Here is an 11,549-nt window from a genome sequence, read left to right on the forward strand (position 1 = left end):
CAAACTCACAGTCATGGCACTGAGTTGAGTCAATTATCAATTATCAACACGGCAACTCGCAAAAATATCTCGTCGCAGTATTGTCTTTGGTGTGGTATTCGCAATATTTTAACGGCGCAGAAATAAAGCTGTTTACAGTACTTGTATAAAAACAGTTCAGGGTTACTGGTATTTGTCATAAACAGCTATGAATATCGTTTGTCATATCTTTTTCGACTGAAATTACCTTCAGCAATTTGGTATACAGATCTGGGAAAATCTAGAGATTTACAGAAGTGTGGTGTATTAGGGGTATATTGTAAAGGGACAAACAATTTTTGACCCTCATGAAGTGGCAGGACATCACTGGTGGGTGCTGCAATGTATCTGACATTGTGACTCAGTGTGTGCCTACGTTCATGGCACGTCAATAGTAGTGTAACACATGCAAAGGACTATATCATAAACGCCTATCGAAGTCTCAGAATGGCTTCTAATGACAGACATATTTCCCGTAATCACTCGTACCTCGTGGGTTATTCTATAAATGTACCTTGATCATTTGAAAGGTATATGTTTTACAGGAGTCTCATTGCATATGTACAAATTGTGATGGTGGTGCAAAAGGGGATGAGTATAATATTTTATTTACATGTCATAAAATATCTATTGTTGTGAAATAGGTTTCTACCAAAACTTTCCCCCTCTTATTAATGTTAACAAGGCCTTATAATTGTTTTACAGTCTAAGCCGAAAATGAAGTAACAGATGCCAAGAGACCAAATCCATAAATAGTAGAACAAATGTTTCTCTCATCATATGATTATATTGCTGTTATTTACAAGCAGTGAAGGGAAAACTTTTCATAACTACTTGAAGATCCGGGGTAGAATAGGTCTTCAGTAACCCATGCTTGTCGTAAAAGGCGACTATGCTTGGCATAAGAGGTAACTAACGGGATCGCATGGTAAGACTCGCTGAGTTGGTTGATGCAGACATCGTATCCCAATTGCGTGGATCGATGCTCATGATATCAATCACTGGATTGTCTGGTCCAGACTCGATTATTTACAGACTGCCGTCATATAGCTAGAATATTGCTGAGTGTGGCGTTAAACAACAAACAAACATGCAAACAAACAAACATAAGTACTATATATACAGACACAATAACATACCATCAACATGCTCATAAGTACCGATCATTTCTAATATGGAAGCCCCATGTAATACATGATTAATATATAGACCTGTGATTCTTCCATGTCACTCGACATGAATTTAATAAGCTCATAGTCTGTAACTTTGTATGAACACCACTATTTTCCATGGTCAGGTGTATTTGTTATAAAACAAATTAATATTGTCATCATTCTGGCATTCCACAAACACGAAGTCTGGCACAGGATCATAAGCAAACTTCTCAAACGCAAGTTCAAAAGTCTTCATCAATCTGACCTTAGCGTCATAGGTCAGTGACCCATATGCCTGTCGTAGTGCTCAATGAGTGAGGTTGGCTTCATGGGCAAGCACGCAATTGGGATACATTGATGAACCCGGAAGTGTTATTGTGGAGGTTTCTGGACAGTGTAGGTCATCAGGTTCCCATGGTGGTCATGACAACCGAGTAATGAGTAAGTGAGAGGTGTTACAAAATCCCCGATTTGATGCAAGCAACATGTAATATACAATAACAAGAAGAGTGTGGGATAGTGTTTAACAGTCTTAAAGCCTTTTCAACTTATTGTCAATGTGGGTTTGATTCACTCTAGTATCTCAGACCACCGTGATCTTCAATAGGCTGATGTTCTAGGGCAATGATATAGACAACATGATTTCGCGGTCGGGTAGCCTAATGGTTAAAGCATGATCACGCCGAAGACCTGACATGAGTCAGTGTGTGAAGCCCATTTCTGGTGTCCCAAGAGAAAGTGTTATGATAGGTATGTTACAAAAGCTAAGCGACAATACGTAGAAAGGCTATAGATGATATTGAAAAGCTTTGCAATTCAGAACAAGTTGACTTAAAGAAGAACATTGGAAATTAGGTGTTGGTTAATGTCACATATCAAAAGCAGAAGTAAGTATATTTAGCGTACATTATTACAAACGAAAACGAAACATAGTTTAGGTTGATTACATTTATTACAGTCGGCAATATTTCACATCAATTTAAATGGCATTATATTACAAAAGATAATTGTTGAGAGTTCTCCTTTGTTTCATGAAGACGTGATTGTTTCTGATCAATCAGAACTGTTTTAACCATGACAAACATGCCATTCAAAAGTCGGAAGTTGTAGTCTTGATTACATTAGGTAAATGAAACATCAATTTGCAAGCACTATCTGAGAGAGAGAGAGAGAGTTATCAGATGGTAGTAATTTTCACCAGTACGAGATCATACTGTAATGTACATGCTCAGTGGATATTTCCCCAGTTAGCCGTGTACATATTGCGTACGCGTTGATTGTTATAGCAAAGGTACGCCAATATGTTTAATACATTTTAGATGTACATGTTCCAAGAGTATTTGTTTCTCAAAACTCAATATAACAATACAGACTGGACCATTGGTGAAAAACGTTTAAGGTGACAACAGATAAGCAGTTCTAAAAGTCTATTTTGTTTGAAACACCAAAATTTTACCAATTGATGTCACAACTTTAAATAAATATAAATGATGACGCAGCGTATGCCCAAAAGTGGCCTAATAGAGAAGGTAAACTTGTAGAATGCTTTTCAGAGTGGGGAAATTCTGTGTTTGTGTTGTTTTCATTGGTAGAATGCACCAAATAAACGATTCCGCTGTTATCCAAAGTCTGGATGCCCTACATGATAGGTTTATACTTCCCACTGGCAAGGCTGCAAATAACGTAACTGCTATGTGTGAGCATCACTGCATTAATTGTTTGATCAGAGAACTTGGTAAAAGTTACATATAATGCCACATATAAGACCAGTATGTAAGCTGAAAACCCGCACAAAACAGTAGCATCCATTTTGGCTTGACTCTAAATCCGGAAGACAAGCCCATTCCGGTTTTGTACTGACTTCGAAAGCTGCATAACAATCCGTACAGATTATATTCAATTACATTCATTGAACAAAATCGGAAAACCTCGATGTAAACATAGATATGCAAGGCAACTGATACAATAAGGGCATGGGTAGGATGAGAGATCATTTGATTGAAACATACTCTCCTGGCTGGTTGTCACATGGGATGAGACACTCTCTTATAGGAAGAAAAGAAGGCTCTCTCTCAGACACTGTCATGGACTGATTACTGTGTCCATTCTGCATTGATTGGGATTGATTTGATGGGAAAAAATGAGGTACTGCACAAATTTGGTGAAAAGACAAAAAACACAACAATGTGAGTCCTGTGTGATACCATGACTGACGACGACAGTAGTTATCTGCATTTCTGACAAATTCCTTTGGTTACATTGGAAAACATAAAAACAAATAACAGTACACAGATTGTCTGATTGTTTCTGATTACTTACATGACACATTTATGTATACACCATCACTCAATCAACGAAAATCCTCCTCTGGAAATCCCGCGTACTGTTGTCAGTGAACCTGCCATTTGGTAGAAGTCGGTCACCGGCAGTGATGTCATACAGTAGTAAACATTGTTGTGCATATTTGGTAATTTCTTTGAGGTGAATGTTTTAACTCGGCATCATGCGGGTTCTTTGATCTCATTTAGTTTGCACTATCATCATCGCCTTTATAATTCAGAGATGGTGGAAACGTTTTTAGGTTTAGGTGAAGGGTCACATAATTTGTGAATAGTAAGCAGTTCTTCGGATGACATCACTCATGACTGTTGTTTATGCGCCACTGCGATCATGAGAATAGACAAAATGCATCGATTCGATGCTAAAATGGTGCGATTTTAGGGTGTGTAAGAAACAGATTACTGCAATCGCGCCTGTCAGACACCATTTATCTTACGAGTTGTTTAAAAACGTATCTAACGAGCGAAAGCGAGCTCGTTAGATATCCTTTGAAACAACTCGTAAGATAAATGGTATCTGACAGGCACTCGTGTAGTAATCTCTATTTCTTACACATCACGTGATTTTTGTCAACACTATCCATTATGGTGGAAAGAGCACTTCGGTGTTCGTGTTTGGGTATTTTCTAAAACATTCTAAACGATTCCAGGTTCCTTGGCGACGTTTCAGAATTATCATTGGTGTTTTGGTCAAAAACAGATTCCAGTGATCACTAATGTGCTATTTTTGAAATTCAATCCTTCGACTAAATGTCCGATATCCGTTAGATTTCTAAATACACAGTAATTTTGCTTTGCCTAAAATGACAATGGATGATATCACAGAAGGGGGAATTTCCAACAGAATTCAAAACTTTTAATGTGCGTGATGTATTTCGAATTATAATAGTCGGCTTCGAAGTGAGGGTTGAAAAGAAGAGACATATATATCGTCGGATCATTTGTTATCGGACATCAAACGTTTATCGCGAATTACTCCCGGTAAAGGGTTGTGGTGTCAACAGAGATTGTAAATACTCAGATGATGGCTTGATTTTTAGATAAAGCTGTCTTTAATAAGTGAATGAGATGTTTTACGGTTCTTGTGATCAGTGAATGTCTCTATAGCGTCGGAAAACCCATCACACGGGAATAAAGCTATTTACACTCTAAAACCAGTACGTTCAACGAGAGACGTAGGTGGACATTCGACTGAAGCAAGAGCAACTTACGATCTGGAAAGTAGCCTGTCATAATCTGACCTCAGGTCATCATCATTGAGTAGCCAATCACTGGTATGGAATTTGATCTCACACATATGTTTGATACCAGTTATCTCAAATGGGTTTCTCACGAACGTTCTTTCTTTTTGTTTGCATTAATATCATCATCGCCTTGATAATCTTCGGATATGGCGGAAACCTTTTTGTGTAGGTTCACATTATTTATGAGTAGTAAGCAGTACATAGGATGACATCACGTATGACAGTGGTGTTATGTATTATTGCGTTACTGCGATCATGAGAATAGACAAAATGCATTGATTCGTTGCTAAAAAGGTTTGATTTAAGGGTGTGTAAGAAACAGGTTACTGCACTTGTGCCTGTCAGATACCATTGATTTTACCACTCGTTACAAAGCAACATTGGTATTACACGGGATCGAGTTCAGTATTTTATTTATTACTCGTCATTTGCACCTACGTAAAAATCAGCTGATTGACTCCGTGAGTCGCTTCCCGAGTTCAAATCAGGTCATACGTATGTATACAAAGTCATGTAAATAGTCATTTGTATTTGCTGCCATGGATTTCATTATGGACCCAAGTTTGTTGATGCCAACATGTTGTCACTTAAACCAAAGATGTGTCGGAGCGGGAGCAGTTTTAGAATTTGTTGCCAAGTAGAAAGGTGCGTCATGGTCACTAAAACCATTTGGTCTAATGTTAGCATAGCGCTTATACGCAAGGACCGGGCAGCGATTGTCACCTGTTGCCCAAGCTTTCGGCGTGACAGTCCGAACATCCTGGATGTTTACACCAGTGCGTTATTTGGTTTGCCGCTCAGCAAACTGCAGGTACTCCATTCCATTTCCATCTTGATTTAACATCACGTCTTCCCAGCGCATATTCCCATCGGGAGTAACGCTACGCAGTACAAAATGTGTCGTGTTATGCCACCAAAGTGTATTCAAAATGGGAGTTTCAAGACCTAATTACCCGGATTTCCATAATGTGTCTATATCGTTCTGACTTAGGGACTGCGCACGCATAGGTAGGTTTCTGAGACCTTCTTGTTTTAGAATTTTTTGTTTGGTTTTCAGTACTTCCCTGACGTAAACTCTATATCGTGCATGATTGATTTCCAATAAAATTTTGTTTTGAGGTGCCTGTCTATACTGGCAATCACCCCCCTCAAACTTGTGGGCTCATAATCGGACCCTTTTTGACGTTCATAAAGAATGTGCATAAAAGTTTACAAAGTTCATGGGCAGGAATGGCTTCTAGTTGTCTAAAGTCATTCTGCTCGTGCATTAATCTAGTGATGATTTTCACGTCATACGCGCTCTTCCTGGAAGTGTTCACATTCTGATTTGTTGCAATGAATTCGCAATTTCAGAATCGTCACAGTAGGTTGGCGGAACAGGTATTTCATTCCCCTTTAGAGGCACAGGCACAATATCAAACAAGTCATCTTTGAATAGATCATTAAGATCGAACAAACTGTAGTCATTATCAACAAAGGTGGGTGGGGGTAATGTGGCCGAAACTGTCTCCGGAATTCGTTGCGTTCGATAGCGAGGTACCTGTTTCATGGAACCATCATCCAGTTTAAGGTTGAATATGCTCTATGTCCCTAAAGGTTGAACAACCGATAGCACCCGTCCCTTCAGCTGACAATCAATTTTGACACAATCATTTACTTTTATAGCTTCAGTTGCCATTGTGATAGGATCATTCACTTGACGATAGATTCATCGTCTTTAATTTTCATATCGTTTATTATTTCTAATTAATGAATAGTTTCTCATCCGTATATTTAGAACATATTACTTTTTCGATTTCATAATAATTTATATGAACAAAAAGTATTTGTAATCACGCCCTGGTGAGAATCGGTACATTTTGACAGTAGCCATTTTGTTTGGTCATGTGATGTATCATGTGGCCGGCCAAAAATAGTGTGCAGGTGATGTTATTAAACGATGTGTAATACGGCTGTCTGTTTATTAAACGGGTGATCTCTTCACGGATGAATAATAACTATAGAATACTAAACGAGATCCAATGTAATACCAATTTCGCTTTGTAACAACGAGTTGTAAGATCAATGGTATCTGACAGGCACGTGTGCAGTAACCTGTTTCTTACACACCCTAAAATCGCACCTTTTTAGCATCGAATCAATGGCGATGATGATATTAATGCAAACAAAAAGAAAGAACACGCTGGATGCCGAGTTAAAAGTTTACAGCTCAAAAGAAATTACCAAATATGTACAACAATGTTTACTTCCGTATGACATTACTACCGGTGACCGACTTTTACAAAATGGCGTGTTCACTGACAATCTGTGTACTGTTATTTGTTTACCATGTTTTCCAATGTAACAAAGAGAATTAGTCAGAAATGCAGATACCTACCGCCGTCGTTCTGCGTGATTTAGCGTCAGTCATGGTGTCACACAGGACGGAAACGTTTACGGTTTCTGTTGAATTTACCACATCATTGTAGTGTTAATGTATACCCAGCCTCGACTACAACGGAATAGTCTTACATAATATAACTGTGTTATCGTGCCAAAGACTCAGATGAGAATAACCATGTACATCAATAAGACCTCATGCCTGAGTGAGTGTGTTGGGTTTAACGCTGCTTTTAACATTATTCCAGTTATATCACGGCGTGGACAGCATGACTGACAATCAAGACTTTAATGTAGACATTGCAGTGTACAGGTAGAACGTGCCAGAAGCATCCAGCCATGGTAGCAATTATGATGCAGAGTCAATGTAGAGGCGTGTGCACACATCGCATGCCAATTGTTGGTACTGGGAGATGGTAAATGTGCATCAGTATAAGCCTGGAGAAGGTAGAACGGAACCAAAAGGCGACTGGGTGGACAGCAGCTGTAGAAGTACATTGTGCTGGGCATGGCTCTGTATACAATTGTCCAGTTACAGTTCAAATCTGATCCCCCTCAGGTGGAGGAAGGCAATGACAGGCTTCGTGAACCAGATTAAAAGAAACCCGTCCATGGAAATTACAAATGGCAGATCCTAGGAAGTAAACAAGAGGTAACTGCAGTGTAATGAATTTATTTGGACATGCAGAAAGGCATTTTGAAGATCTCCACTCACCATTAAATGCTTTAAGTGGTGCGGAGTTGGCTGACAGAGACATTCCAGAAGTGAGGAGGACGTTCCAGGTACAGGGTGTTGAAGATCTGCATATTGTACATCATGCTGACTTGTGGACTCTTCTTTGGCACTGAATATCTGAGTAGATGTTGTGGATGATGGAGGCTGGGTCCAAGACTTGAACAGCATTCTTCTCGACCTGTGTCTGTATGGCGTCTCTGAGAATTGGCAGACTGGCAGGAGGATAATGAATGATGAGGAGTGGTTCTGTTATTGGCAGCAAACACCCCTCCTTCGGGAAAGACGTGACAGACTGTCGCCCAGGATGGTCAAGTTGGACCAAAACAGCTTGACGATAGCAGGAGGAAGGTCCCAGTTGTGCAGCACAAGAGAGCAAGCACTGTTGGCCTTCTGTCCCTGGTTCCGTCCTCTACCACCGGACTGGTCAAAGTGGGACATTGATCATTCTTAGAAGACGCTCCGAAGGCACTGTTGAAAGTGTGGCGACCTCGACCTGAGGCACAGAAAGAAGATTTAGCATGAGTAAGCAGACTGCACTCAGGCTGAAACGTCAAATTCTTCCTTTGCAGCTTCGCCTGCATTTAGTTAAACAGCTGAACAATAAATTGTCTCTGTGCTGCATCACCGACTTCCTTTTGAACATACCGGATGACCTGATTGAAGAGGATAGGAGCGACCCAATAAAACTGAGCAATATATCCCCAACAGCGAATTACGGTACACATACCTGTAGCATGGGCCAAGAAAGAAACAGCATTAGCAAGTTGTGCCTCACGCAACATCGTGGGGTGGTCGAGAGCAGCAAGTAACGCCTGTTTTGCTGATATGGCGAGGGAGAGAAGCAAGAGTGAATGAGGTATTGCAGTGTCAACGGAAAACAGATCCCTGTCATCCACAGGGAAGGAGGATGATTGATTACCCAACTTATGAGCATCATCATCAACTTGTGGAGCCAAAGACCGCAGTGAGAGGGTATGACATCTGAATGTGGGCACTTTCAGGGAGTCGATTTCCTTAGTCCCAGAAAGGACTTATCCGGGGAAGATGCAGTGGAGCCAATCACAGGCGCTTGTTGAAGCCTTAAAGTGGCTAGGTCATCACCCAGCATTTCAAACATCGACGAGGAAGGGCCCAACTTCTGAGGTGAATCCAGTGAGAGCTGGGACACCATCTAACAAAGGCAACCTATGGACTCCACATTACTGTGATCCTTTTCTGGGGTAAAGGATCTTGTCTCAACAGGAGAGGGAGTGCGATGACAGCAGGTCGTCTGTGTTACAAGTGGAGAGGAACGATAAGCCATAGTTCCCGAAGACTGAGTGAGTGAGTATGGTTTAACGCCGCTTTTGGCAATATTCCAGCAATATCACGGCGGTGTTGCCAAAGAGGGAGACAGCAAATACACCAGAGGGCGGGAAGGTACTCGCCTGACACAGGTGGTTGCACAAGATGATGACGTCGAGGCTGACTGGTGTCCCATCGAGATGGACATGCAGGGGGCCCATGGAGAATGGTGTGGTGAATGGGACATCTCGTTGGGTACGGGAATGGCCTCTGGGTAGAGGAGTTGAGGTAACAGTCAACTGTTGTAAAGTCCAAAAGAGGGAGAAAGCATAAAATATGTGGTGGCTAGGATCCACAGAGGCGACATGTGAGGTAGAACAGCTTTCTTGACTGATACGTCCAAGGCGCCCTGGGTTGAGGCGTTGGACAGGTTGTCAGTTATTGTAGAAGTGAAATATGGCGTAAACTCACTTTGGTCTAGGTAGAATATTGATCTACTGCAAAATACAGGTTGATAACATGTAAAAAAACACCCTCATAGTTGGCAAACAGCAGGCTTATCCAGGTCTTTCCTCTATTTGGTGATGCAGTGTAATGTGGAGCAAAATCACATGGTTTGAGCACACGGCAATTGAGACATTTGGGTGGGTGTTTCAAGTTGCAAATGGTTGTGTTTGCTTACAAAGTGTTATATTATATCCGGAAAAAGAGACAAAATGTAATGTGTGAGACAGGATAAGTATAAATGGCTAGCTCAGCACACCATCACTCCTCAAATTTTATGTGGCTTGAGTCGAGTTTCTGAACCTGTGGACCTTGCGAAGTTGCAAAACATGGCATCATCAAACGTACATAATTTTACTTACCATATTCATGTATGCTCTGACCAGTAATAATACAGTTCTCTGCATTTCCGTCACTCATACCAGTAGCTGAAACTAAGAGATAGCTCAATATGTTTTGAGGTATATTGATATTGGGATTTGTTGGGATGATTACAATATTTGCACTTATGTAACCAGCTACAATTTAGAGCATTGTCATATGTGCACTAATGTAGCAAGGTACAAGATACAGCATTATTATATGTACACTTATGTAGCCAGCTACAAGATACGGCATTATTATATGTACACTTATGTAGCCAGCTACAAGATACAGCGTTATTATGTGTACACTTATGTAGCTAGCTACAAGACACAGCATTATTATATGTACACTTATGTAGCTAGCTACAAGACACAGCATTATTATATGTACACCTATGTAGCCAGCTACAAGACACGGCATTATTATGTGTACACTTATGTAGCTAGCTACAAGACACAGCATTATTATATGTACACTTATGTAGCTAGCTACAAGACACAGCATTATTATATGTACACTTGTGTAGCCAGCTACAAGACACGGCATTATTATATGTACACTTATGTAGCCAGCTACAAGATACAGCGTTATTATATGTACACTTATGTAGCTAGCTACAAGACACAGCATTATTATATGTACACCTATGTAGCCAGCTACAAGACACAGCATTATTATATGTACACTTATGTAGCCAGCTACAAGACACAGCATTATTATATGTACACTTATGTAGCCAGCTGCAAGACACGGCATTATTATATGTACACTTATATAGCTAGCTACAAGACACAGCATTATTATATGTACACCTATGTAGCCAGCTACAAGAAACAGCATTATTATATGTACACTTATGTAGCCAGCTACAAGATACAGCATTATTACATGTACACTTATGTAGCCAGCTACAAGACACAGCATTATTATATGTACACTTATGTAGCCAGCTACAAGATACAGCATTATTACATGTACACTCATGTAGCCAGCTGCAAGATACAGCATTATTATATGTACACTTATGTAGCCAGCTACAAGACATGGCATTATTATATGTACACTTATGTAGCCAGCTACAAGATACAGCATTATTATATGTACACTTATGTAGCCAGCTACAAGACATGGCATTATTATATGTACACTTATGTAGCCAGCTACAAGATACAGCATTATTATATGTACAGTTATGTAGCCAGCTACAAGACATGGCATTATTATATGTACACTTATGTAGCCAGCTACAAGACACAGCATTATTATATGTACACTTATGTAGCCAGCTACAAGACACAGCATTATTATATGTACACTTATGTAGCTAGCTACAAGACATGGCATTATTATATGTACACCTATGTAGCCAGCTACAAGAAACAGCATTATTATATGTACACCTATGTAGCCAGCTACAAGACAGGACATTATTATATGTACACTTATGTAGCTAGCTACAAGACATGGCATTATTATATGTACAATTATGTAGCTAGCTATCTGGCTACATAAGTTAATAATAAAA

This window comes from Haliotis rufescens, unplaced genomic scaffold (assembly GCF_023055435.1).
Source record: "Haliotis rufescens isolate VD_foot unplaced genomic scaffold, xgHalRufe1.0.p SCAF_7, whole genome shotgun sequence".
Classification (NCBI taxonomy): domain Eukaryota; kingdom Metazoa; phylum Mollusca; class Gastropoda; order Lepetellida; family Haliotidae; genus Haliotis; species Haliotis rufescens.